This window comes from Schistocerca nitens, chromosome 2 (genome assembly GCF_023898315.1).
Source record: "Schistocerca nitens isolate TAMUIC-IGC-003100 chromosome 2, iqSchNite1.1, whole genome shotgun sequence".
NCBI lineage: Eukaryota > Metazoa > Arthropoda > Insecta > Orthoptera > Acrididae > Schistocerca > Schistocerca nitens.
The window spans coordinates 812758631-812773755 of record NC_064615.1 but is presented as its reverse complement, the minus strand read 5'-3'; the positions used below and the strand labels follow the sequence as shown (position 1 = coordinate 812773755).

Sequence of the window (15125 nt, the reverse complement as noted above, 5' to 3'; positions counted from 1 at the left end):
GAAATCTGCCTTGCTACTACATCGTTGAGGTTGTTGGCAGTCGTAAACAAAAGGCGGTATGTACGATCACAACTTTGGAATGATACTCAACTTATCTTGGGTATACTGTACACACACACACACACAATACCTCCTGACCTCCTGCCCGTCACATCACGATGGCGACCCATGGTCATGTTCACTTGTGCTGGCGCAGCGGCAAATTATAGTTACGTTGTGATTTAATGCACGTGTACTATTTCAAATCTCCGGTGCTGAACTGTTAAAGAAAAAAAGAAAAAAATTAAGGGTCTCTGGGAGGTGCGGGAACGCGTTCCGTCCGAAATTAAGCCCTGGAAACTATACGTAAGTTAACTGAATACTTTCTGATCGTGACTTCAGGTCCTTCCTGTAGACCACTTGGGTATTAAGATGCGGCTTGCAAAATCGTTTATTGGTTGCATTTTTATCTCGGAAACAGAAAGGGAGACCACTTAGCTTTCTGAGCAAAATGTAAATAATACCGGCGTATACACTACTTGCCAGAATGGGGAGAGCGTAAGTCTGTGTTTCAACAAACCTACAGATTTTGCCGTTCATGTCCATGAAATGTGAGGCACAAAAGAATAAGGTATGTACACATTTTCTATTAGGTTGTTGCAGAAGTCCGTAATTTTTTAGTTTTACTTGTTGGTATTCTGGTTGCTACGGGTTTATTTGTCGATTGTCATTTTTTATTCGATAGTGAGTGAAGATGTGGACGCTTGAAAACGGAGTGCCAAGTGGAGAAATCGGAACATTTCCGACAAATTCTTCTGTTTCAGTTCAGTAGAGTGGTGACAGCAACGGAGGCAGTGATAAACATTTGCGCCTTGTGTGAGAATAATGCCACTGGACAGAGCGCGGCAAGAAAATGGATTTCTCGTATTAAGGAGTATCGTTTTGATGTTAGTGACTCTCCCCGTTCAGGATGTCCTTCGGGTTTTCATGAAGATTGTTTAAACGCGTTAATCCGCAATGATCCACTTCAGAGAGATAGCTAGAGAACTGGCAAATGTGATGAACTGTGAGTATTACCGTGTGACATTTGCATGCAGTTGGAAAGCTTCAAAAAACGTTTGTATGCGTACCGCATGCTACAAGTCAACATCACAAAAAGCAGCGGGTGGCATGCGTGCATCTCAGTTGGTTCATGAACAACACCGACCATTCCTATCCTGTATTATTACTGGTGACGATAAATGGTGCCTTTGTGCTAACTTAAGGAAAAGAAAGGAATGTTTGAGCCCAAACAAAGCAGCAGTTCTCCGTACAAAGACCTGCGCGCATCCACGAGAGATAATGTTATGCATCTGATCGAACAATGATTGTGTTGCGCACTACGAACTGCTTCCCCAAGGTGTAACAACCACTGCTGACATTTATTGTCAACAACTGAGACGTCTTGTAGATGCAGTCATAGAACGACTCCACGAAAACGCCCGCCCGCATTCTAAAAATGGTTCAAATGGCTAGGAGCACTATGGGACTTAACATCTGAGGTCATCATTCCCCTTGACGTTAGAACTACTTAAACCTAACTAACCTAAGGACATCACACACATCCATGCCGGAGGCAGGATTCGAACCTACGACCGTAGCCGCCATTCTACTAGACTGAAAAAAAAAAAAAAAAAACACTACAGGCGTTGGGTTGGGAAGTCATTCCGCACTGACCTTGTTCACCTTCACTTGTAGTGCAGTAACGTTTGCAGCAGCATGGACTATCAGCTCGGATACCGTGGCTGCGGTTACCCTTGACGCTGCATCACAGACAAGAGCGCCTGCGATGGTGTACTCAACGACGAACCTGGGTGCACGAATGGCAAAACGTCATTTTTTCGGATGAATCCAGGTTCTGTTTACAGCATCATGATGGTCGCATCCGTGTTTGGCGACATCGCGGTGAACGCACATTGGAAGCGTGTATTCGTCATCGCCATATTGGCGTATCACCCGGCTTGATGGTATGGGGTGCCATTGATTACACGTCTCAGTCACCTCTTCTTCGCATTGACGACGTTACATTTCAGATGTGTTACGACGCGTGGCTCTACCCTTCATTCGATCCCTGCGAAACCCTACATTTCAGAAGCATGATCGCATGTTGCAGGTCCTGTACGAGCTTTTCTGGATACAGAAAACGTTCGACTGCTGCCCTGGCCAGCTCATTCTCCAAATCTCTCACCAGCTGAAAACGTCTGGTCAATGGTGGCCGAGCAGCTGGCTCGTCACAATACGCCAGTCACTACTCGTGATGAACTGTGGTATCGTGTTGAAGCTGCATGGGCAGCTGTACCTGTACACGCCATCCAAGCTCTGTTTGACTCAATGCCCAGGCGTATCAAGGCCGTTATTACGGCCAGAGGTGGTTGTTCTGGGTACTGTTTGCTCAGGATCTATGCGCCCAAACTGCTTGAAAATGTAATCACATGTCAGTTCTAGTATAATATACAGGGTGGCCCAAAAAGGATGGTCACATTTTAAATAACTATAACTCCATCAGTTTTACAAATTAATTTTATTCAATTACGTAACTAAATGCTCCCAGGCACCCAATTACAAGAACTAACCACAAAAAATCATGTACGGAAAATGACTTCCGGAAGATGGTGTCCCTCCTCGGTGATGCATTCCACAAGTCTTTCCTCGAAATTTTCCATCACTTTCACTACTGTTTCTTCTTGAATTGCCATAATTTCCGCACTGATTGCCTCCTTCAGATCAATTAAGTTTCGGGGCTTCTGTACGTAGACTTTTGACTTTAGGTATCCCCAAAGAAAAAAATCACAGGCTGAGAGGTCAGGTGATCTCGCGGGCCAGTGGACATCTCCAAAACGCGAGATGATGTGGTGGGGGAACATCCGCCTTAAAACACACATGGAGTCATTGGCTGTGTGGGCCGTGGCCCCGTCCTGTTGAAACCAAATTCGATCTCGATTTACATGTAACTCTCGCAGTTTCGGCACCAAAAAGCTACGTAGCATATTAACGTAACGTTTCGAGGTCACTGTGACTGTAGCGTTGTTCTCCTCAAAAAAATAAGGACCAACAATCCCCAATCTTGAAATTCCACACCAGACTGTTACCTTAGCACTATGAAGAGGCTTTTGGTGCAATTCTCTGGGATTATCTGCTGCCCAGTACCTGCAGTTTTGTTTATTGACATAGCCGTCTAAATGGAAATGGGCTTCATCTGACATAAGAAGCACAACATCATTATTAGAGTACAAGATGTCAAGCATTGATTCACAAAATCGTCTTCGCTGCTCAAAATCACGATCATACAGCTTTTGCGTGATCATAATTTTGTATGGGTGAAACTGTAACTCACGGCTTAAAATACGCTGCAACGAACTACGGCTGAGGCCTAAAGTTTGAGCACGACGCCTAGTGGAACGACGCGGGCTTTGCAGCACTGACGCTCTAACATCATCAATGTTCTGTGGAGTAACTGCCGTACGTGTACGCCCTGTAGATTTACCACTTTTGACAGACCCTGTTGTCCGGAATGCAGTCACCCAACGTGATATGGATCTGCGATCTGGAATGGGTCCATCACGCGCTACACCAATCGAAACAATCGTTGCACAGTAATAAACGATTCATCATTTCTGAAAAACTGTTCCACAGCAAAAACACGATGCTCGACCGTCCACTGCGCCATCTCGTGGCAAACTGGGTGTAATGGCCGACTTGCAGACGGCCGGCAGTGGTCCCCCCTCCTCACCTTTCAATGGTACTACGCAGTTCAAATCCGACCATCCTTTTTGGGCCACCCAGTATTTGTGCAATGAATACCCGCTTATCATCTGCATTTCTTCTTGGTGTAGCAATTTTAACGGCCAGTAGTGTATTTGAATGCATGGTGTCTGTTGCTTCGAAAGAATAGACACCACACAGCTCCCGAAGCTGTGAAGCACTATATGTAAACTGAAGGGGGATCAATGCTATCAGCTGGAGCGGGACATTAAGAGTAGTCAGCAGCGACGAGAGAAGACGTGTAGTGGACCAGGATTCGAACTCGGGATCTCCTGCGTACTAGGCAGGTGCGGCAATCACTGCGCCATCCGGAACACAGCGTTATCGCAACTGCATGGAGTTCCACTGCAGCTGATAGAAGTGATCCCCCTTCAATTTACGTATAAAATAAACGTAACCTGGCAAAATTTCCGTTTGTTGCTTTAATTTGGGACACCAGTGTATTTTTTGGGGCTAAAAAAGAGGTAATGAATTTAAGAAAGAAAGGAAAGAGCAGCGTACTGAAGGCAGGCACCGGCGGCCGTGCGCAGGAAGGTGATCCTGAAGCGCGACCAGTGGCTGCCGACGACGCGCTGCCCGGCGCTGCAGGCGTGGCTGCTGGCGGACGTGGCGCGCGCGCGCCTCGCGCTGCACGAGTTCTCGCGGGCGGCGCCGCGCGCGCTGCGCAGCTACCACGCGGCCGTGGCGGCCGGCGCCGTGCCCTGGCAGATGCTGGCGCTCGTGCTGCAGGCCAAGGCGCTCGTCTTCCTGCGCGGCCGTGAGGACGCCCGCCTCGCGCTGCTGGAGGCCGCTACCGAGGCCGAGATCATGGGCGACAGCAAGCTCGCGGAGTTCCTGCGAATCGTGAGTCTTCCCACCGTCACTACTATGGTGGCGTTCTTTACTAATCCCTTAAGGTACGTTTTCCTAGATGTGGAAATTTATCGCAGTGTGCTACAGAATACGCTTTCGTCTTTCGTTGTCCGATGCGGACCGCAGGGCGCTGTGTGAAACATGTGCCTAGGTTTGGGCGGTGCTCTTCAAAACGTAAAAATTAAAGTGCCGTTTTTTTAATATAATTTGACAACTGTACATGACAGTTCTAACAATACCACCACTTGCAACGTAGGTTAGAAGTCAGATTAATAATGTTGCTCATGCAGCATACGTTCGCTTTATCGGACAACAACAAAGTTATTGACTGTGGATGGTATCGTCAGAATGGAAGTAATGAAGTCACTGTAAAAAAAGTCATTAATTTTGGCACTTATCTTGAATGGATTCCCACGTAGATTTCGTCGAAGTTGTTATGGCTCATCTTGTTGATTCTAGGGTGATTCCACTTTGACGGCTAGAAGGTCCAGATTGTATTTTAGCAATATTTGAAGACCTAACAAATGCGTTTTTCAGGAAATTCTTAATGATCAAACAATCCCAGATCAGAACAATAGTATTGGTAGAAATAATTTTTGACTTGGTGTTCACGATCCACATTTTTATTAAACTTCTTATACATTCACATATACTTCTTCTTAATTGTGACAGAATCAAGAAAACAGTTTTGTATCTTCACATATATTTAATTTCCACTTTAACCAAACACAAGACTTGACTGTTCTTTTACAAAGCGAAATAACAACTCCTTCAAAGTGAAACAAAGACTGCTCTCTGTGCGCATTCGCGCCAAAACGGTTTCAAGTAAGTCAAAGATTATGACAGTCTCACAGAAATGAATACGCACAAGAACCATATCACTGTAATATATCAATACATCGGGGTACCTATACATTAATAAAACCAAATGTGAATATTGTCTGTTACTTCGCAGAAAAGTAGTACGATATTACTGGTATCGAGAACTGGGGTTGGAGCCCCGTATTGGTCACGTAAATAAAGAACCATTACACAGTGATAGGAGAACTTTTTTAATTCAGTGTCCCTCCCTCCTCGTACGAACATCGAAATGGCAGATATCGAGATAACCATTTGCGAAATTGAAAAGCAGCTACAATCGCTTAGTAGCAGAAAGGTTCCTGGACCAGAGATTCCTATAAGATTCTATAAAGATTATGCTGAAGAACTTGCTCCCCTTCTAGCAGTAATTTATCGTAGATCGCTTGAGCAACAAAAGGTACCTAACGACTGGAAAAAAACTGCAGTAATCTATCGTAGATCTCTTGAGAAACTAAAGGTACCTAACGACTGGAAAAAAGCGCAGGTCATTACCGTTTTGAAGAAAGGCCGTAAGACAGATCCACACAATTATAGACCTATATCGTTGACGTCAATCTGTTGTACAATTATGGAACATGTTTTAAGCTCAAAAAGTATGACGTTTTTGGAAAATGAACATCTGCTCTATAAAAATCAACATGGATTCCGCAAATAGAGACCCTGCGAAACTCAGCTCGCTCTGTTCCTCCATGAGACCCACAGCGCAGTGGTCAACGGCGCTCAGGTTGATGCCGTGTTCCTTGATTTCAGTAAGACATTTGACACCGTCTCGCATTGCCGTTTAATGAAAAAAACTACGAGCTTACGGAGTATCGGAGCGGATCTGCGATTGGATTCAAGACTTTCTAGCAGATAGAACTCAACACGTCGCTCGTAACGGAACTATATCAACAGATGTAAAGGTAATATCCGAAATACCAAAGGGGAGTGTTCGAAAATGGCTCTGAGAACTGTGGGACTTAACATCTGAGATCATCAGTCCCCTAGAACTTAGAACTACTTAAACCTAACTAACCTAAGGACATCACACACATCCATGCCCGAGGCAGGATTCGAACCTGCGACCGTAGCGGGCGCCCGGTTCCAGATTGATTCGCCTAGAACCGCCCGGCCACAGCGGCCGGCCAGGGAAGTGTGATAGGAACGTTGCTGTTTACATATATATAAATGATCTAGTAGAAACTACGGTCGCAGGTTCGAATCCTGCCTCGGGCATGGATGTTTGTGATGTCCTTAGGTTAGTTAGGTTTAACTAGTTCTAAGTTCTAGGGGACTAATGACCTCAGCAGTTGAGTCCCATAGTGCTCAGAGCCATTTGAACCATCTAGTAGAAAGCGTCGGATGCTCTTTAAGGCTATCCGTAGATGATGCAGTTGCCTATGCCAAAGTAGCAACGCCAGAAGATAGTAAGAATTTGCAGAACCTGCAGAGAATTGATAAATGGTGCAGTCTCTGGCAGTTGACCCTGAACGTAAATAAATGTAACATATTGCTCATACATAGGAAAAGAAATCCGCCGCTGTACAGCTACACTATTGATGACAAACAGTTGGAGACAGCGTGTGCCGTAAAATTTCGAGACGTAACTATCCAAAGCGACCTCCAGTGGATTGACTATATAAAACAGATAGTGGGGAAAGCAGATACCAGACTCAGATTCATCGGAAGAATCTTAAGGAAATGAAATCATCCACGAAAGAAGTGGCTTATAAGGTGCTAGTTCACCCCATTCTTAAGTATTGTTCATGTATCTTGGAACCGTATCAGGTAGGACTGATAAAGGAGATAGAGAAGGTCCAACGAAGAGCGACGCGTTTCGTCACGGGATCGTTTAGCTGGCCAGAGAGCGTTACGGAGATACTAAACAAACTCCACTGGCAGACGTTACGAGAAAGGCGTTGTGCATTACGGAGAGATTCACTATTTTACACTTTTCAGGAGAAGTCGGACAACATATTACTTCCCCCCCCCCACACACACACACACACACACCCACACACACATATATACATCTCGCGTATTGACCACGAGGAGAAAATTCGAGAAATTAGAGCCAATACAGAGGCTTACCGACAATCATTCTTCCCACGCACTATACGCGAGTGGAACAGAGTTGGAGGGATTAGATAGTGGTACCGAAAGTACCCTCCGCCACACACCAATAGGTGGCTTGAGGAATATGATTTAGATAGAGGAACATTTAAGCTTTTAAGAAAAGCTTTGATTCTTGAGTTTCTCCCGGCGTATTTGATAGTCAAAATATCTGTAGTGGACTGTTAAGGCAGCCAGTCCACAGTGAAGTAGCCGAAAGGGCACGCGTCAACTCACGCCGTCTGGCGTTAAGTCTGGAACAGGATTCGTAATGAATGTGATAAAGAAAAGAACGTAGCTACTAGAACACTTAACTTTTATATTGTCCTTTGGTATACAGCATTCTGGATGATACAAGTGAGACTCTATCTTGAGGTACATGCAACGTTACAAATGGTTAATGGCGCCTTGCTAGGTCGTAGCCATTAACTTAGCTGAAGGCTATTCTAACTGTCTCTCGGCAAATGAGAGAAAGGCTTCGTCAGTGTAGTCGCTAGCAACGTCGTCGTACAACTGGGGCGAGTGCTAGTACGTCTCTCTAGACCTGCCGTGTGGTGGCGCTCGGTCTGCGATCCTGACAGTGGCGACACGCGGGTCCGACATGTACTAATGGACCGCGGCCGATTTAAGCTACCACCTAGCAAGTGTGGTGTCTAGCGGTGACACCACAATATCCACAGGTGTGCTGCCGGTCTATAGTGTCCAACGGGCACAATATTTCGGCGATCATACATGTCGCCATCATCAGGTGAACTGACGGACTGAGCTCCTGTGAACGTGCCGGCACGGAGATCCGTACGCTATGGCTGCTCAGAGGGAACTGGGTTCGGTCGCGGCGGCGGCCGATTTAAATACCCTCCGCCCGCGGCGCGCTCCCTCCGCCGTCCGCGCCCCGCGCCACGGTCGCGCGGTGGAACAGATTGCGACGGCGTCTGAGATGACGTCGGTGTGATGGCTCTGTCCGCCGTGGTCGTCACGACCGTCGAACGCAAAACTTTTACCAAATCAACATCAGAAATTTAGTAAGAGGCACACATTTTCCCTTTTCAGCTTTTTGTGGGGTAGCAAGCGAGAAGAATTTTCGGAAAGGTTTGAATGTATTTTTATGTTTGTTGGAAGTCAGTCAGTGCTACAGTTTTTCCTGCAAGAGAGCAATATTGTGTGGTTCATTGGCGCGACGCGAGTTCCAGCGCAGTGCAGTGCGGCGCGACAGTAGTAGCGGAGGCAGCAAAGGAAAACGTACAGTGCAGTGATCGATCTAAAACCTGTCAATTTTGGCACTCCGATAGTACATGGTAGTTAGGGAAGAGGACAAAGACGGTCTATTACTGGGAAGAGTAGTCAGGAAGTGCAAAGCAGAGAGACAAACGTTCTTACATCTCGAAGTAGGGGCCTATAACGTTTTAGTAACAAAACCGTTGCTCGATGATACGGAGGATCGATCCTTATAACGCACACTTATCACTAATTAATGAACTGCCCAAGGACTCCGTGATACCCTTGGTAGATGTCGGTGGATATATCAAAGCTGAGCAGTTCACCGCGTGATGTAGAATCACTGATCACTTCAATGGACTGAATTTTAATCGTCTTTCACTGTACTCATCGCAATAATTACATTCAACTCATTATCACTGCTGTCAAAAAAATGGTTCAAATGGCTCTAAGCACTATGAGACTTAACATCTGAGTTCATCAGTCCCCTAGACCTAAGGACATCACAGACATCCATGCCCGAGGCAGGATTCGAACCTGCGACCGTAGCAGCAGCGTGGTTCCGGACTGAAGTGCCTACAACCGCTCGGTCACAGCGGCCGGCTACTGCTGTCAAAGAATCAGTACAAATATATTTACAAATGTATTACATAACAATGGGGCAAGGGCCTTGCCGCAGTGGATACACCGGTTCCCGTGAGATCACCGAAGTTAAGCGCTGTCGGGCGTGGTCGGCACTTGGATGGGTGACCATCCAGGCCGCCATGCGCTGTGGCCATTTTTCGGGGTGCACTCAGCCTCATGATGCCAATTGAGGAGCTACTCGACCGTTTAGTAGCGGCTTCGGTCAAGAATATCATCATAACGACTGGGAGAGCGGTGTGCTGACCCCACGCCCCTCCTATCCGCATCCTCCTCTGAGGATAACACGGTGGTCGGATGGTCCCGGTAGGCCACTCGTGGCCTGAAGACGGAGTGCTTTTCTTTTATTACATAACAATACAAATGTATTCTGTAGCAAACGCCGTTTCTTCTTACTTGTTTTGTTCACTTTTCGTCCGATTTCTGACCAAGTTAACTTCTTTTTCATTTGGTTTCTCAACTTGGAGCCAGCCATGTTCCGCAAAATAAGCTTTCAGGATACCAATTCAATAAGCTGCCCAGGCTGTGAGGCACAGAAACGGTCAGCCGACATTTCTGGTGAACGTTTCAGTAATTATATCGGAAGAATTAGTTACTCTTTTGAGCCTGTGCGTGCGAAACAAATAGTGGAACCGTCAACCTAGTAGTTCGCTGCTCCTCAGTTCCTCCAACCGAGTAAATCGCAGCGACGTGCGGGACAGACTCCTCCCGATGCAAGCAAGCGTTTCTCGCAGTTAGAGCCCGCACCGGCACTGCGTTGTCCGCCCGCTATGAAAACGGTCTGGTATGTTTGCATTGTGCGAGCGGAGAGTGTGGTCTCTCACGCGTTTTACGCAGAACGTTGCAGGAAATTCCAGCAGCTGTTCCAGCCCGCGTACCTTCCCACGGGCACAGGTGGCTCGGGTGGGTAAACCACTGACCAGCGTACAGCCAGGAAATTGACATAATCTATACCTGGATCAGAATAACAAAAGTAATTGACAGTTGAACGTGGAAAGGTTCGCCATAAAAAGCAAACGCCATATGGCTCCGTTAGCAACAGCTGTGCACATACACGGATACAAGGTGCGGCTGAAAAGTTCGGTGAATGGTCTCAGAAAATAGGGAAACAACAGTTACAAACAAAATAACTTTATCCAGAATGAGATTTTCACTCTGCAACTGAGCTACCCAAGCACGACTCACGCCCTGTCCGCACAGCTTTAATTCCGCCAGTACCTCGTCTCCTACCTTCCAAACTTCACAGCAGCCCTCCTGCGAACCTTGCAGAACTAGCACTCCTGGAAGAAAGGATATTGCGGAGACATGCCTTAGCCACAAGGTTCGCAAAGTTCACAGGAGAGCCTCTGTAAAGTTTGGAAGTTAGGAGACGAGGTACTAGCAGGAGTAAAGTTGTGAGGACGGGGCGTCAGTCGTGCTTGGGTAGTTCAGTTGGTGAACACTTGGCCGCGAAAGGCAAAGGTCCCGAGTTCGAGTCTCGGTCCGACACACAGTTTTAATCTGCCAGGAAATTTCATATCAGCGCACACTCCGCTGCAGAGTGAAAATCTTATTCTGTAAACATCCCCCACGCTGTGGCTAAGCCATGTCTCCGCAATATCCTTTCTTTCAGGAGTGCTACTTATGCAAGGTTCGAAAGAGAGCTTCTGTAAAGTTTGGAAGGTAGGATACGAGGTACTGGCAGAAGTAAGGCTGTGAGGAGAGGAGGTGAGTCGTGCTTGGGTACCTCAGTTGGTAGAGCACTTGCCCGCGAAAGGCAAAGGTCCCCAGTTCGAGTCTCGGTCCGGCACGCGGTTTTAATCTGACAGGAAGTTTCAAAATAACTTTATGTCCTTGAAAGTAGCACCTTTAGCTGCAACACACTTCTGACGTCGGTTGAAATCCTGTTGGAAACTGTCAGCAAGTGCATCTTGCAGAATCATTCGAAGCACAGAAATCACGCTTTGTTGGATATCCGCGTCACTACAGGCTATGAGGCCTGGTGCTATCAATACGGACTGGAGAATAAGCGACAGTCTGCGGCATGGTTTTATCACTTCCGCACCTTCCTAAAGAAGTCAGTTGATAACATCCAAGATTAAGGCGATGTTGACTGCATTTTTCCACAGTAAGGGCTTGATCCGTCATGGTTTTCTACCCGAGGGAGGCGGGTTGGGTCGATTTGGGTTGGTTGGTTGTTTCGGGGAAGGAGACCAGACAGCGAGGTCATCGGTCTCATCGGATTAGGGAAGGACGGGGAAGGAAGTCGGCCGTGCCCTTTGAAAGGAACCTTCCCGGCATTTGCCTGGAGCGATTTAGGGAAATCACGGAAAACCTAAATCAGGATGGTCGGACGCGGGATTGAACCGTCGTCCTCCCGAATGCGAGTCCAGTGTCTAACCACTGCGCCACCTCGCTCGGTGGTCGATTTGGGGGAGGAGACCAAACAGTGAGGTCATCGGTCTCGAGGGAGGCAGGAAAGACGATAAAGACCATACCACTGATTGTCGCTTGGATTTTACTGGTAGCACCAGATCTCATCTCCATAACGTTTGCTGACAGTTGCCAATAATTTAGCAACCGATGTCAGAAGTGTGTTGTAACTACTGGTTATCACTTTGAACGACAGTAAAGGTATGCGGGGCACTCAAATGAAACCCAGACAGGTGGAAAAAAGTAAGTAAACTGTATATATAAAGACCATACCACTGATTGTCGCTTGGATTTTACTGGTAGCACCAGATCTCATCTCCATAACGTTTGCTGACAGTTGCCAATAATTTAGCAACCGATGTCAGAAGTGTGTTGTAACTACTGGTTATCACTTTGAACGACAGTAAAGGTATGCGGGGCACTCAAATGAAACCCAGACAGGTGGAAAAAAGTAAGTAAACTGTATATTGTTTCAGAACTAATCGCCATAACTGTTAGTACGTTTATTCCACCGTGAGACAAGACGGTTCATGCCTTCAGTGAAAAATGTTCGATGGGCCTACGAAACCATGATTGTATGCAGGCATGCATCTGTTCGTTCGAAACAAATCGACGGCCACGAATGTTTTTCTTCTGGGCTCCAGAAATGTGGAATCGCATGGGGAAGATCCGTAATATAGGGAGAATGTGTAAGGGCTTCCCAGCGACACTTTTTCAGCGTGGTACAAAGAACCCTGGCAACGTGTTGGTGAGCATTATCGAGCAACTTCTGCAGTGTAGTCGAAACAAACTTCGCAACATGTAGACCTGCCTCTCCGTACAGTCCCAGTCTCTCCCCATGTGATTTCCAAGTTTTAGGAGCCCTGAAGAAAGTAATTCGTGCTTTGGACGAGCAGGTGCTCCCCTGATGCAATCAACGTTCTGTAGGCAACCACAAACATTTTTCCATCATGGTACTGACCGTCTTGTCTCACAGTGGGATAAAGCTATTAACAGCTAGTGACGATTACTTTGTACATTTGTATGTACATTTATACATTTGTGTGTCTCCTGTTCATGTACATTACTGAGTTCGTTTTGGACAGCAGTGTTATTCTTCTTATTTCCTGAAGCAGTTTCACGTTTACCTTTACACAGTCTGCAAAACATTTAGCTGGGGGCTGAGGTATTGGGTAATCATTATGCTTCATTTTGTAAAAGGCAAAAAATCATTTTTATTTTCGTCGGCAAAGTGTTGCACATAAGCCAAGTAGTATCGTGACTGTTGTATGATGAGCAAACAAGATGATGTTTCAGAACCCGCTGACTGTTGAAATGTCTTAAGGATTAAAATGGAACAAGAATAGGTAAACTAAATAATAATTTAGATGGAGGAATTAAATTTTTGTAAATCATCTTTATATAAGAAAGGATACAATTCAGGAAAACAATAGTAGTTGAGAAAAAGGACAATAGCAGGCCTTCATCGTCGTGAGGCAAGAGAATGAGGCCCAAAAGGGACACCAGAACTGGGAGAGCTATAGTCGATGGCAGATGCACTGGTTCATGAACTTGAGTAGAATAACAGCAAAGTACAAACTTTTTAGAAATTTGTGTGAGAGTGCAGAGGCACAGTTGTGCAAACTTTCAGAGAGTGACAAAAAACTGTAATGTTCCTTTGTATTGATGGGTATTCTTTGAAATATAATGATTACCCTTTAGGTCAGAGGATCAGTGTGCGTTGAGATTGGATGGGTAAGGTGATGATGTTAAAAGTGTCGAAGGCTTAGCTCTGAGGGCGGGTGAGTGTTGCAGTGTTACACCTAAAGGCGTCAGTGAAATAACGGTATCTGTAATAAAATTTTACTTTCATGATTGCTACAGTGAATATTGTGTTCTCTGGCGCTCTGGAAATAGCCTGCAGTACTTGCTCAGGCGTCGGCAAGGAATGCCAGGCACAGCACTCCAGAAGCTAGCAGCAGCTCAGGCACACTGCTTGACAGTGAGGCAGCATGGGGTGTGGTACCAGCGACTATCGAGGATGCCCATGGACATGCCTCTGTGGATATGATGAGCCTCAGTACTCTCGAGGAGGGTCATGTGCTTGAACAAAACAATGGTTCAAATAGCGGTCGCGCGGTTCCAGACTGAAGCGCATAGAACCGCTCGGCCACCCCGGCCGGCTGTGCTTGAACAGATACCTACAGAATCTTACGGATGGCTGTTGCTGTGAAAGCAGTAGACCAGGGCTCCATCAGTCCATACAGTGTATAGCCAAAATGTGGTACACATAGAGCCTGGGAGATGGCACTCAGGTGCCCAAACAAAATTATGACAGCTTTCAGTCGGCCAGTTTGGCCCTTCACAAGCGGAAGGCTCATTAGGTCTGCGCCTCCTATCAGTCAAGGCTGTGACACGTCGGCAGTGGCACTGTGGAGCGTTGAAGTCCACCCACAGCTGGCAGGCTGCTTCTTGTAGCTGAAGTCTTCTACCATGCACCCATAACGGTTTACCAGCAGAGATAACCTGTAACTAGCGAAACTGTTATTCTGTTGGTATCGGCGATGCAGATGGACTGACCAGACAATGAGGAGAAAATATCTGAAACAGGGGCGTTTAAAGTCAGACATTACATCACTTAGCAGTTTAGGTGGCCATTTGCCCTCGTTTAACTTCAGGTGTCAACAGTCCTGTACACATAATGGCGCCTCGAGGACAGATGGTTTCCTGTGTCTCTGCAATTGTCATCAGTAATGGTGCCTTGGAGTGGTGGAGCTCGGATGCTGCATTTTATTACTCCATATTGTAGAGTCTGCAGAATGACATTCTGGGTGCCATTATACATCACCTTTTGTGCTCCTTGCTATAGCTCTTCTTGCAGTGTAATAATGAGTTATGAGCATTGCCCTGCAGTAGGATTAGCATTGAGGATTCAGAATATAGTTGGGTGTTGCTGATAATATAAGGGGTATTAGGTTACACATCCAGTGTTAGGCTCTTTGATCACCCCACGCTCCCCTTCCCCAGGAACTCCCAGGAGTTGATCAGTGTCACCCAGGGGAATCCCCCACACATCTTAGTCAATTGTGCATGTCATTTCCAGGTCATGATGTAACCTGACAGTGGTCACATGACCTTCAATCATATATCAGTTAATATGGTCACAATAAAATAGCGGAAAATCCGCCTTTCGCCCTGGATCAGTGAGGATCAAACACCCCCTCCTCTTTCTCCTTATCATCATCTTTTATAACTGGGTCATTTTGAGGAGGGAGCTTCACTCTGGAGCTGGA

General features: G+C 46.4%; 1 long non-coding RNA gene and 1 pseudogene across 1 annotated transcript in view; both read left to right on the top strand.

Moving 5' to 3' along the window:
• Positions 1-4499: 4499 nt before the first annotated feature.
• Positions 4500-15125, top strand: part of LOC126237075 (uncharacterized) — a 143173-nt gene continuing 132547 nt past the window's right edge. Inside the window, exon 1 of the long non-coding RNA XR_007545026.1 lies at positions 4500-4623. This is a non-coding gene — a long non-coding RNA (uncharacterized LOC126237075). The remainder of the gene's footprint in view (positions 4624-15125) is intronic.
• Positions 9460-9577, top strand: LOC126238057 (5S ribosomal RNA; annotated as a pseudogene).